This window comes from Perognathus longimembris, chromosome 18 (genome assembly GCF_023159225.1).
Source record: "Perognathus longimembris pacificus isolate PPM17 chromosome 18, ASM2315922v1, whole genome shotgun sequence".
Classification (NCBI taxonomy): Eukaryota; Metazoa; Chordata; class Mammalia; order Rodentia; family Heteromyidae; genus Perognathus; species Perognathus longimembris.
The window spans coordinates 43,399,282-43,413,398 of record NC_063178.1 but is presented as its reverse complement, the minus strand read 5'-3'; the positions used below and the strand labels follow the sequence as shown (position 1 = coordinate 43,413,398).

At 40.4% G+C, this 14,117-nt stretch overlaps 1 pseudogene; it reads right to left on the bottom strand.

Annotated features, from left to right (window-relative positions):
• LOC125366990 overlaps nt 1-13,527 on the bottom strand; it is a 49,141-nt pseudogene extending 35,614 nt beyond the window's left edge.
• Between the last annotated feature and the right edge of the window lie 590 nt (nt 13,528-14,117).

The following is a 14,117-nucleotide window of genomic DNA, read 5'->3' as shown; positions in this document are numbered from 1 at the left end:
GATGAGTGGGCTATTAGTTCTTTGCGGTTTTGTTTTGGAGGAAGGTAATTTTTTTAGTTCTGCATATATTTTAGATATGAGGCCTTTGTCCGTTGAATGGCCGGTAAAGATCTTCTCCCAGTCTGTGGACTTTCTGTTTATCTTGCAAGATATGTCCTTTGCCTTGCAGAAGCTCTGCAGGTGGATGCAGTCCCATTTGTCCAACCTTTCTTTGATTTGTAGCCTTTCTGGGTCTTTGTTCAGGAAGTTCTGTCCTGCGCCAAGGAGCCCAAGTGTTTCTCCTACTTCTTCCTTTAGTGTTTTCAGGGTGTCTGTTTTGATTTCGAGGTCTTTAATCCATTTGGAATTGATTTTGGTGCAGGGTGATGTATAAGGATCAAGTTTTAGTTTGTTGCATGTATTGAGCCAGTTTTTCCAGAACAATTTGTTAAAGAGGCTATCTTTCTTCCAAACTATTGTTTTAGCCCCTTTATCAAAGATTAAGTAGGCGTAGTTCTTTGGGTTCATTCCCGGGTCTTCAATTCTGTTCCATTGGTCTTCAGGCCTGTTCCGGTGCCAATACCAAGCTGTTTTTATTACTATAGCTTTATAATACAGTTTGAAGTTGGGTATTGTAATTCCTCCAGCACTGTTCTTTCCCCTTAGGATTGTTTTTCCTATTCTAGGTCTTTTATTATTCCATATGAATTTCTGGATTGCTTCCTCTATTTCATCAAAGAATGGTGGTGGGATGTTAATGGGTATTGCATTGAATTTGTAGATAGCCTTTGGCAATATTGCCATTTTGATTATATTAATCCTCCCAATCCAGGAGCATGGGAGGTTTTTCCATTTCCTTAGTTCTGACTTAATTTTGTTTTTCAAGGTTTTAAAGTTCTCCTCAAAGAGGTCTTTCACTTCTTTGGTTAAGGTTATTCCTAGGTATTTTATGCTTTTGAAGGCCATTGCAAAGGGGGTTGCTTTCCTGATATCAGCCTCGGTCTTCGGGTCCTTAGCATACAGAAAGGCCATTGATTTTTGAGGGTTTATTTTATATCCTAAAACTTTGCCAAAGTTTTTGATCAGCTCTAGTAGTTTGGGGGTAGAGTCTATGGGATTCTTTAGGTATAGGATCATGTCATCTGCTAAGAGAGAGAGTTTAACTACCTCTTTATCTACTTGGATCCCCTTTATATTTTCTTCTTGCCTGATTGCTCTAGCTAGGAATTCTAGTACTATGTTGAAGAGCAGGGGAGAGAGTGGACATCCCTGCCTTGTTTCTGATTTTAAAGGGAATGGCTTCAGTTTTTCACCATTTAGAGTTATGCTTGCTGTTGATTTGTCATAAACTGCCTTAATTATATTCAGGAATATTCTGTGGAATCCCAGTTTTTCCAGGGCTTTTAGCATAAATGGGTGCTGGATTTTATCAAATGCTTTTTCCGCATCCAGAGATAAAACCATGTGGTTCTTTCGCTTGCTCCGGTTGATGTGGTGGATTACATTAATTGACTTGCGAATATTAAACCAACTTTGCATCCCTGGGATGAATCCAGTTTGATCGTGGTGTGTGATTTTTTTGATGACCTGTTGAAGTCGATTGGCCAGAATTTTGTTGAGAATTTTTGCATCTATGTTCATTAGGGAGATCGGTCTATCGTCCTCTTTCCATGTTGAGTCCCTGCCTGGTTTTGTGATGAGGGTTATACTGGCTTCATATAATGACTCTGGAAGTGAATGTTCTCTTTCAATTTCATTGAAGAGTTTGAGAAATATTGGTGTGAGTACTGTTTTGAAGGCCTTGTAGAATTCTGCAGTGAATCCGTCTGGACCTGGGATTTTCTTGGATGGGAGATACTTTATTGCCGTTTCTATTTCAATACTGGATATGGGTCTGTTTAGGAGGTTTAAATCTTCATGGTTCAGTTTGGGGATATGAATTTTTTTTAGGAAATCGTCCATTTCTTCCAAGTTCTCGAATTTGTTGGCATAAAGGTTTGCAAAATAGTCCCTTATTATTTTCTGAATTTCGGTTATTTCTGTGGTGATGTTACCTGTTTTATCTCTTATCTTGTTTATTTGAGCGTGCTGCCTTTGTTTTTTGGTCAGGTTTGCCATGGGTCTGTCTATCTTGTTGATTTTTTCAAAGAACCAACTCTTTGTTTTGTTGATTCTTTCGGTGTTTTTTTTCGTCTCTAATTGATTTATTTCTGATTTGATTTTAATAATTTGCTTCCGACTATTGACTTGGGGTTTGGCTTGTTGTTCTCTCTCAAGGAAATTAAGGTGGTTCCTTAAATTATTGAGTTGCTGTTTCTCCAATTTGTTGATGTATGCACTCAGAGATATAAATTTTCCTCTGAGTACTGCCTTTGCTGTGTCCAAAAGGAGCTGGTACTTTGTGACCTCAACTTGGTTGAAGTCTATAAACATTTGAATTTCCGTTTTAATTTCTTCAATGACCCTCTGATGGTTCAGCAGTGTGTTGTTTAGTCTCCATGAATTGCAGCAATTTCTGTGGTGGCTGGTTGAGTTGAGCTCTAATTTTATTCCGTTGTGGTCTGAGAGAATGCAGGGAATGTTTTTGATACTTCTGAATTAGTACAGATTTTCTTTGTGCCCTAAGATGTGATCTATTTTGGAGAATGTTCCATGTGCTGCCGAAAAGAATGTGTATTCTGTCCTTGCTGGGTGGAATATTCTGTAGATGTCGATTAAATCTGGTTGGTCTATGCAATTGTTTAGTTCTGTGGTTTCTTTGTTCAGTTTTTGGCGTGTTGATCCGTCCAGAGGTGATAGTGGAGTGTTAAAGTCCCCAACTATCAATGTGTTTGGGTCTATGAGTGATTTTAGAGCCAATAGTGTTTGTTTGATGAAGTTGGGTGTTCCTGCATTTGGTGTGTAGATATTTAGAATGGTTATTTCTTCCTGTCAGAGAGATCCTTTTTCTAGTATGTAGTAACCTTCTTTGTCTCTTCTTACCTTTTTTAATTTGAAGACAATTTTGTCTGATACTAGGATTGCAACTCCAGCCTGCTTATGGGGGCCATTTGCTTGATAGATTTGTTTCCAGCCTTTCACTTTTAGAAGATGCTTACTTTTGCTGGATAGATGTGTCTCTTGGAGGCAGCAGAAAGATGGATCTTGATTTTTGATCCAACTTATGAGCCTATGTCGTTTGATTGGAGAATTAAGTCCATTAATGTTGACAGGATTGAGAGATGATCGTTTGTTCCTTTCATTATCCCTATCTTGTTTAAAGCTGTGTCTTCCCATTTCTTGATCTGATGTTTACTAATTAGGGTTCATTTCTCTGTCTGTATTGGGATCTTGATTATTTTCCCTGTATAGTACATCTTTAAGGATTTTGTGCAAAGCTGGTTTGGTGGAGATATATTGTTTCAGTTTTTCCTTATTGTAGAAGACTTTTATTTGACCTTTGGCTATGAAGGAGAGTTTGGCTAGGTACAGAATTCTTGGTTGGTAGTTATTTTTATTTAGAGTTTAGTATACTTCATTCCAGGCTCTCCTTGCTTTCATGGTCTCTGCTGAGAAGTTTGGGGTAATTCTGATTGCTCTTCCTTTATATGTGATTGTTTTCTTTGCCCTAACAGCTTTGAGGTTTTTTTTTCTTTGCTCTCTGCTGAAGCTGTTTTGATCACAATGTGTCGGTGGGATGTCCTATTCTCGTTTGGTTGATTTGGGGTTCTAAATGCTTGTTGTATCTGTATAGGCCTTTCCTTCTGGATATTTGGGGAGTTCTCAGCTAATATTCTGTTAAATAGGTTGCCTATCCCATTAACCTCTTTCTCCAAGTTTTCCTCAATACCTATTATCCTTAAATTGGGCTTCCTGATCGTGTCTTGAATCTCCTGTAGCGATCTGTTTTGTTGCTTGGACTGGATTTGTATTGATTTTTTATCTTTCTCCATAGAGTCTAAGGAATCTTCATCTCCCGAAATTCGATCCTGTGCTTCAGTTAGTCGAGACTGTAGGCTAGTTACTTGATTTCGAATCTCTTTTGCTTCTGACTGGTCTTTCCTAATAATTTCCATGTCATTTCTTAGGTCTTGTATGGACTTCTTTACTTCATTAACTTCATTACTTTGGTTTTGAGAGTTGTCTCTCAAATCTTTAAGCTGGTTAGCTATCTTTTCATTTGACTCTTGAAGTTCATTTATCTTTCTATTTGTGGATGCCAGGAAATTCTCCATTAATTTTTGCTTTGCCTCCTCATGCTCTAGAATAATTGACTGAAGAGATTCGAACTTTTCATTTATCATGTTTATCAGTAGACTTTGTAGAGCATTTTGAGGGTTCTCTTCTATGTCTTTGATTGACTGCTGTGCTTCCTGCTTGTTTTGAGTGGGAGATAAGACTTCATTGTTTGCCATCTTTCTTGTGTTTCTTCTGCCCATTTGAATTGGGGATGCCAGTCTACCAGCACCTGTGAGCACCATTGAAGACCCAACGTAGCCCTTACCAGGCAGTGTTGTGTAAATCTTACAAGTTCACAATTATTTACAGATACCCTGTATACCTGTCTATAAAATTAGATTTGGTGTTCCTAAAGAATACAATCTCAATATAACAACTGATCCTGGGCCCTGTATTCAGTAGTTACTTATTTACTGTTACAACCCTATACGCAATTCTTGTTTTTATATTAAGAACTTTTAGGACTGGCTTTCTCTATGAACCCCTTTGATTCACTTGTATTAAGCTGGGATACCCTATATCCAATAACCAGGAGTCATTGGAGACTAGAGGTCCAGGCAGTAAGACAGGAGGGTAAGTTGGAGGTAGTAAAGAGAATAGAGTAAAATGTATTAGGGAGGGGAGGTGGTGATTTTGGTTTAGTTTCAGTGACGTGGAAGTGTCGAGAAGAGTAGAATCAGTAGAGAGAGTAAGGTTGCAATGATAGATAATGGAGAGTCAGCAGAAAAGAGTGGAGGTGTTCTTCATAGGAAAGTAAGTTTTAAAGAAAGAGAATGCAGAGAGAGAAATAAAGTAAAAGTAGTGGGAGACAGATGCACACAACAGAGAAAAATTATCTAAAAAAGAAGATAAAATAAAAAGGAATAACTTAAAAAATTCAGCAAAGGAACAACCCAAACAAACAGAAAAGAAAAAAAAAACTTGATAAAACAAACTGGTAAAAATAGAAAACATGGGGAAAGAAAAAAGATGACTTTTCCGAATTGAAAAAAAAATATTTTTTTTAAAGTTTAAGAAATGTTGAAAAGATAAAGAAAAAAGATGGAGTCTTCCTTGTTTGGGTCATCTTTCCCCAGTCTCTGGTTTCCTTATGTTGGTCTGCAGACTATATTCCTGGTTTTCTGGGTTTGGCAGAATTCAGCTTGCTCCTCTGTTTGCTGCAGGGCCGCTGGGCGCCTCTGGCCTGTTTTACCCAGCTAAGAGGTGCTTGCCTGTGCAAGGCTTCTACCTCCTGCACCGGGCGGCCTCCTTCACAGAGGTGGCTTTGGAAAGCAGCTCCTTTTCAGGCTGGGAATTGGGCTTCCTCTGTGATGGGACCGTTTAACTGTCTCAGATTCCTCCATCTGGTGTTTCCCTGCTGCTGGGAGCTGGTGTCTGTTTTTGCTTTAAATTTAAAAGTTCCGGCGGGCAGGGCGGGGCACCTCTGGCTAAGCCAGGCGTAAGGCATGCCTCCCGCCAGGGCAGGGTGCGTTCTCCTGGGTGGAGTTGGCTCTCGCTGATTGGTCCCTCTTTCCCTTTTCAAAGATGGCTAATTTGACCTTGCTTTTCCCAGGCCCGCTTTAGTTCCAATCTGGTCTGACCCTATGCCAGTGGCAAAGTTGGCGCTTTGCTCTGGCGGTGGGGGCAGGGCTGCCTTGCCGGAGTTGCTCTGTGGTCACGAGTGGGAATATCTTTCGTGGGCACTCACGCTTTCTCGGCGATTTCAGGTTGTCCGTGCTCATTCGCTGGCTGGTCTCCGCTGTGTGCTTTACCTCCGTGGAGTGCGGGTGGCTGTGATGGGCACTGTGCCAGTGTCGCCGACACTGGCGTGGCGGTGGGACACCGCCCAGAGCTTGAATCTGTGTTTTCAGACGTGCAAAGTCGATTTTTCCTTCCTGGCCAGAATCCCTGTACTGTTACAACTTACGCTGGTTGTATTTCTACTGGTAAAAGTTTCTATGGGGTGAGAAATCTGCGGTGCTGGAGGGAGCTGAGCTAGTGCACTGCAGCTGCTCTGATCTCTTCCCGGAAGTCACCGCAACAGCTCGTTAGTACACTCTTATAGTCCCAGCACTTGGGAAGCAGAGGTGGGAGAATCACTAATTAGAGGCCAGCTTGAGCTATATACTGAGTTCCAGACCAGTCTACCATGCTTTCCAAGGTGTTTACCTTGTCCCAGTGAGTTCAGTTGCTCAGACTTTTGTTCATTCAAACATTAACAGAAATTAAGCAGCAGGCACTTCTACATGTGGTAGTTACATAACTGTAAACAGTGGCAACAAAAGACAACTGTCCCTCCCCAACCAGAACTTTAGTCTGGGTACACAGATAGGCAAAATTTATAATAGACAGAGAGTGATAAATGTCTGGAGAAAAATGAAGCAAGAGGAACCAGAGATCACTGGGGTGTGAAGAGGAAGTTGATAGGTGAGGTGGAATAAAGGGAAGGAAATTGATGGCTAAAGTGGGAGAGAGTCCCCTCAGAGGAGATGGCCTCTGGATAAAGCAACGCAACTGGGATCTCACTTCCATCACCTCTCATCCTTCTCTCTTCCTCCTACATCTATCTGCCATATACTTGGCTCAAAAAAACACAACTTACCAGCCCCAACTAGAAGTAAATAATGGATTATATTTGTGTTTATGGTAAACCAATTTGAAAGGTTTGGCTTAATTGGAAACTAAAACTGAGTTTCTCTGTGTGGATTAAACGTACAATTCCTCTTAGGTTAGGGCCTTTACATGAGACTGAATTTGCAGCCCACTGTTTTCAGTGCTCCGTCTCCGATCCAATCTGAGGACTCATAAAATAACAACAACAACAAAAAAAAAAAATATCCTGGCTGACTTTGGCCCTTCTTATCGACCAAATGCATTTATTTTTATTGAAAAGTAATTAGCAATAAGAAACCAGACTACTCATCTCTATTCCAAACTGTTAAGCAGGGACATCTTTAATTTCTCTGTAGGGGAAAAAGTTTTTTGCAGACAGTGTATGTTCTCCTGCTTACTGTATTGTTATTGCTTTATCTTCTTAAAACCTCCATTCCATCATGAGGAAAGATGAAGTCCCAGGTGCCATACCTTGACATGTTCAATGTCTTAGCAAATGCCTCCATCCACAGACCAATTTTCTGGATTTGAATTTCACTTAAGAATCTAAATGCTTGTGGTATTTTTAAAAGAATCAAAACAGGGGATTTCAGCTACATTATTTGAAGCATCGGAGGACTTGGGCTTTTCTTAGCAACCAAAGAAGTGATGAAGAGGTTTTAGAGTAATACTCAAAAGCTGTTTTTTGTGTACATGGCAAATGGTGAGCTATTGTTTCCAAAAAACCAGTCAACATACTGCAGAATGTCATGGAGGAATAGTTATATTTGAGAGGACAAGGCTTACAGAGGTGGATAGCTGAATCTTTATTCCAAGAAAATAGTACCTATCACCTAGAACTCAAACCTGATCCCAGTAGACATATAAGTGTGAGTGCACATATGTGTTTATGTGCACAAAGGCTTAAAATCAGGGTCAGAGCAATGTCCCTTATCATTTTTCACTCTAGATTGGCTCTTTACTACTTGAACTATAAGTTCTACTTCTGGCATTTGCTGGTTAATTGCAGATAAGAGTTGACAGACTTTTCTGCCTAGGTTGGTTTTGAACCATGACTCTCAGATATCAGCCTCCTGTGTACCTGGGGTTACAGCTGTGAGTCATGAGAGCTTGGCGCCAATAGGTATTTCACTATCAGGCATGAATAAGGCTTTGGGGAGACAGGAGAGCTGCACAAGGAGCCCGATCCCTGGCTTTGCGTGCCAGTTCTGCCACATATGGTTTATGTTAATGCAGTTTTTATTCAGCTGCAAGACAGATATAATGAAATCTATGTTTCATACTGTTCAGGTACACAGGACAAATGAGATCCCGCCTTATCACTGCAGAGTGAGTTTTAACACCTACTCAGTGGCTTCCATGTGAGTGAGTGATATTTCCTAGTATCCCAACTAAAGAATGCCCATAGTGGGTTTGCCTGTGACAGAGCCCTGGTATCCTGCTTTTGGAGTTTGTCTGGTGGATGTCCACTGTTCACATCTCTACATTTCTCTCTAGCTTCATCTCTTTAGCAAATGTGTTTCCAAATTGCCTAAAGGACACTGCAGCAATAACCAGCTATATTCCAAGTAAGACCCCTCTCCCCCACAAGCCATCCCAGAGTGCTTATCTCATCTCTTGAGATAACCCATATCCTCAGCCTCCTGGTTGCATCATCAGCTTCCCACACTCAAGATTTGTTGCTTCTGCTCTCAGCACACAATGAACATCTAAGGGGATATTGATGTTCACATTCTAATTTCTCCCATAGAGTCCTTGCAGTCTGCACCCCAGCTAATTTGCCTGAGCTTCTCACACTGTATTCTGCACAGGATTTTAGAAGCCCAGGAATGTAATTTCCATGGGCTGCCCAGATCAAAATTTCACCTGAGGGTAGAGGTATTCTTCCCTACATAATGTACCCTCCAGAATTTGAATTTCTCCCTCTCCCAGGTTTTTGGATTCAGTCTTAGCAACACTAGTTCATCAATTATTCCAGTCTCTGCTGCATTACTATATCCTAAAGGAGCTGGAGTCACCATCAGCGACTGGAAAAAGAGAGACAGAAACCAAGAGAGATAAGGAGAACGAGAGAGGGATGGACAGAAAGATGCATAGGAAGTTGGAGAGAGGCAAAAGACATGAATCAAATATATACCTGCTTCCGCTCAGGGAGGAAAACATGTTTGAGTCTGTATGCTTCTTGTTTAGTTATTTATTCTTACAAAAACTCACTGAGACATGTATTGTCCTTGAAGAAATTCAGAAATTTCAAGCACTCTTCCAGCTCGTTCCCACTGTTCCTGCAGTCACACCACAGGGCCACGCTGAGGTTGCTGGAGTTTATGTAGTTGGAAGTCATCACTGTGCCTGGAAGGGGAAAACAAGGCATTTCATTCTTATGTAATGATGGGGACTTCTCCATAGCATAAAAAGGAACAACTGTTCCCCTCAAAGAAGATGCACTGTGGATAATTATAAACCCTGGGCTTGCTGTGTGAGAAATTTTGTTAAACTGTCCCTTTTCTTGGCAATTAATCTTGAACACATAAAATAACTTACACATTTACTTTAAAAAATGATAACAAAATTCCTTGAGCTTCATTTAGGGTAATTTATTCCTGCCTAAATACTATGGATGTTATGGAGTAGAAGTGAATTAGCTAAGAATGCATGAGTGGCCAAATCTCTTGCATTAACTTGAAAATGTCATCCATCTTAATAAATAGATAGCAATGGGTCTACATATTTCAAAAAGATAATTTCAGTGATTGAAATCCATTCTTCTCTGAAGCAAATGACTTCTTCAAAAGAAACACAAGGAAGTTTCAAGGTTTCCAAAATGTCCCCCCCCACCCCAACCCACACTACACATCCTGTATCCTATGTGTTAATGTCTGACCACCAGATTCCCAAATGATTTAAAGTCCTTCACATTTGCAAAGAATTGGACATAAATGATAGGAATTCTCTGAGCTAAGAGCTCCTAAATCATCTCCTCTGAAATGGCAGGTGATCCTTCTGCTTATATTGTGTGACATTCCTGATTTTTATACTGAGTTCTGGACTGGCACAAATACATGATGAAATCATACTTATACAACCACAATGTCTTCTCTGGGATGGCTACTACCAAACATTGTCCACTGATGTCCAGGAGCTTTTTGCTATTAGATATTCTTGTGGGACTAAGCAGTTAGGTGATCCATCATCCATACGGCGTGTTTGGTTCACAGCCAGAAAGAAGATTTTCTTTTAATCCTCTCCTCTGAGTCACAGCCATGTTATCTTCATCCTCCATTCCTGACTGTTTTGCACTGACTGAATAATATCCTATTTTAACCTGGTATGAAAATTCTTATCTGCCATGTAGAAGGAGCTTTCACTCAGTTGGGGAATAAACAGGCATCTCAAATGCTGTGTAAGAATGATAAATCTATTTTATCCCTGGCACCATGATGGATCCCAGACTTATAGAATTATTAACAAGATTTGTGCAAAAAATTAAGATGGTAGGCTCCAATGATTGAGAAATCAATACTGAAGGAAATATTCAGACCCAAGAGAGAAATACATTTTGGTTTCAGAACACATTGTTTCCATCACTCATCCCCTCTATTTCATTGTCCTTAGACATGTAAGCAAGGCCAAGCATAGAACAACCACACAGAAGTGTTGGCTGTGCCTTGCCTTGGCCACTCATGGAAGAGTTAATGAGCATGCACTCCTGGAAAGACACCGGCTTAATGGCTAACAGTGACAACATATGGGCATGTAGCTTGACTTTGTCTTCTGAGAGAGTCTCTGGTTTTATTTTTCCTTTTACTTATTTTTAACAATGACTGTGGAATGATCATTTTTGTTATTTCTATAATTGGACATTGGGATAAATAATTGCCAGTAAAGACTAACATTGTTAAGAAGAAGGTGAGTGTGAAAGTAAATCTGGAGTATTGACATAGGAAAATGCACTCACTCATTAGATCAATAGAAATGGTCCCTAACTCCACAATGATTAAGGTATAATTAAATTCTCATCCATGGGAACAGAGGTGTCATTTCAAAAAGTCAAGAGTAACAAATGTGCAAGAGTCAGCAGTAACACCCTTGTATTAAATTCCATTACTGATTTTCTTGAAGTCTCTTATGGGGGAGGACACTCTAGTAGTAAGAAACTTATTCTGTGCTGTAATTCTGGGTGTGAAGTTTTTCCTGTTGATGTGTATGCCCCTAACACAAACACCTTACAGGAACACACACCCTGTCTGGGCCATCACACTCTTGACAATTGTGATTTCTCTCACTTTCCCAGCATGTTCCTTACTACATGCCAACTTCCATGGGGCATTGACACCAAGGATTCTTCTATCCCCATACCTGGTACACATGCCTTTCCTTCTGACAGCCCTATTTATCATGTTTGCCTTTTTCTCAGTCTTTTTTATAACCCAATTGTCCCTTGTTTAATGGTGTTGTGCTCTTGAATGCTGACAACATGGTTTTCCCCAGTGCTTGATGTCTCAAAAGACAGACAAAATATTGTTTCAGTTATGAAACAATATTTTTGGGGGTGGGAAACCCATTTTTAAACATTAGTCTAAAAAATCCCTTGCACATGGGGAGCTGGATTACCAAAGCAGCTAATGACAAGAAGGACATCCGCCACTCCCAACTCCCTGCCTACTTAGCAATTTTATTTCCAAAGGGTTATTTCTGGGAAACAGCTTCTTTGATTTCCCCAGACAGAATGCCTTCCAAGATCCTTCTTTCCTAAGTTCCCTAATTCAATTAACTTGGTTTGACTTGCTTTCTTCTTCCATAAGTAGGCATGCTTGTTTTCCTGATTTTGTTCTGCATGGTCGGTTCCGGGACAGACATGCTTCACTCTTCATCCCACTTTCAGTCTCTCTGTGCCTTAATAATCCCCATTTTCTGCCTTTGCTTTTCCTGCATCCTCCTGGATCCATTACTTTTGCTTGTTTTCTTCTTCCACCTCCACTTGTTCTTCCTTCTCCTCTTCTTCATCTTCTCCTTTTCTTCTTTATCCTTCCCTCCCTCCCTCCCTCCCTCCCTCCCTCCTTCCTTCCTTTCATCTTCTTCCTCTCCTCCTCTCCCTCCTCCTTCTCTTCCTCCTCCTTTTCTACTTTCTTTTTACAGGGATTATTGTTAAAACGCTAACACAGTGGCTTCTGGTTAATATTCCCTTATGCACACATCAGGATGTTGCAAGGTGAAGTGTGAAGGGTGATGGTATTTGTAAACCTGACTCTCTTCCTATCCCATGCCCCTAATCTTACCAATCAGCCCTGAGTAGGCGAGGAGGCAATATGCATAGTTCTCCTTTAGACAGCTGCTGACAGACCTTGACTGTGGCTGACAGTTGATAAAAAAAATTTGCTAGGCGAGATCTGCAATAGGAAAAAAGGGGTAAATGTGAGTAAATTGTCCACAACTTCTGAGTTGGGAAGTGAGGTGTTGGAGACAGGATTTTTAATGGAAATCGGTGTAATAATCTAGTAAGAATACCTTCGAATGTACGGTGGGGTAACTATGGTCAACAACAATTAATTGCCTATTTTAAAGCAACTAGTAGGAAGGATTTGGGATATTGTCAACAAGAAAATAATACTCATTTTAGAAGTAATAGATGTGCTAGTTAACCTGATTTAATTATTATACATTACATATATGTATTAAAACATTATATTGCATCTCATAAATATGTATAACATTGTTTCAATGACAAATATAAAACATATATTAGGAGGAAAACGATTCTAAGTATCTAGAAATACATAAATTTTATTCCTCTTCTCCCATGCCTCTTTACACACTCTCACACACACATACAAACAAACACTGTCTCAAATATCTACCCCCTCTTTGTCCATCAGAGCCCCAATCCACCTGTATGTGCCTGTTTATTTGCAGAGTATTCTTCAGGGACTATAACTGGAGAAATCTTGAGGCTTTGAAGTTACCTTTCAATATTTATTTCTGACTAGACTTATTTGTATCTTTAGGAAAGATGCTTTTCGATACACTCACTGGAGATCCACAGTGGGAAAATATTTACTTTATACAGAAATATGTTCCTGGCATCCAAATAGGATCTTAAAGCTCATCTGCTCCCATAAGTCCTCTAGTTTGAAGAATGCATGTCTCTGACTCCTAAAACATCTTTTCTCTGCTCAGGAGGCAGTGATTCCTTCCAACCTGGTGGCACTTTAGTGCTGGCCTTTTGGGAACAGAAGTGAGAGGCAAGAGGGATGCGTGCAAACTCCCAGTGGGTACCGTGAGCCTGTGCTGGTGTCCAGAGGATTCCACCGGACACAATATAGCCCTGTTTCTAATATGGCATCTCTACAGGGGCCAGCATGATCTGCTCAGAAGACCCAGGAGAGGGGGAGGGAGGTACTGAGGTTGTAGAGACCCAGAAGTGATGAGAAACCACAGACATGCTTTCTGAAGCCAGATGACTATTTCTCAGTCTGATAAAGAGATATTGTTGGAGAAATCCTGAACAAGAGCTGACCACCTCTGAGGTCATGTCAGCAGAGAGCTGCTCTGTTTCTGGGAGAGAACACAATGGCCCTGGGGAGAATTAAAATCATCTGGAAGTTTCAGATTTCTATCTTACACTTCCTCAAGTTGGCTATGGACCTTTCCAATGCTGTTTTTAATTCTTCCTACCCAAGAGATTTCATTTGCTAAACATACTTTTAATACCAACAAGCCTAGGTTGATGGAGCTGGACATGGCAAGGTGTAAGGGTAGAGTGGGATGAGGATGACAGTAAATCTGTAAAGACCCAGAGAAAGCACATGACACATCCTCTCCCTAGAATTTATCTATAAGGGGCACTAAAAGGCTCGATACATGGTAGATTTCAAGTACACTTCACGAGCTGCATAGAATTCCACGTGTTTTTTTTTGTTTGTTTGTTTGTTTTTTTCTTGAAGCTAGAGAACTACCTGCCTGATCCATTATGGTAGATCTCTAGGGCAGATGCAGGAGGTCTGCTTTCTTTCTTTATCTATTTATTTAATTTTATTTCTTCACAGAACCTGGCACTCCTCAGAGAGGGTCTTTATTATATCTCCTATACAGGGCCATGTGCTGAAACTGAAAGGCTTGGTGAGAACCTATGAGACAAGACTGAGCATTGGTGGTTCTCTCCTGTACTACTAGTTATTCAGAAGTCTGAGATATGAGGATTATGATTCAAAGTCAGCCCAGGAAGGGTAGCCTACGAGACTCTTATCTACAATTAACCAGCAGAAAACTGGAAGGGGAGCTATGGATCAAAGTGGTAGAGTGTTAGCCTGGAATAGAAAAACTCAAGGACA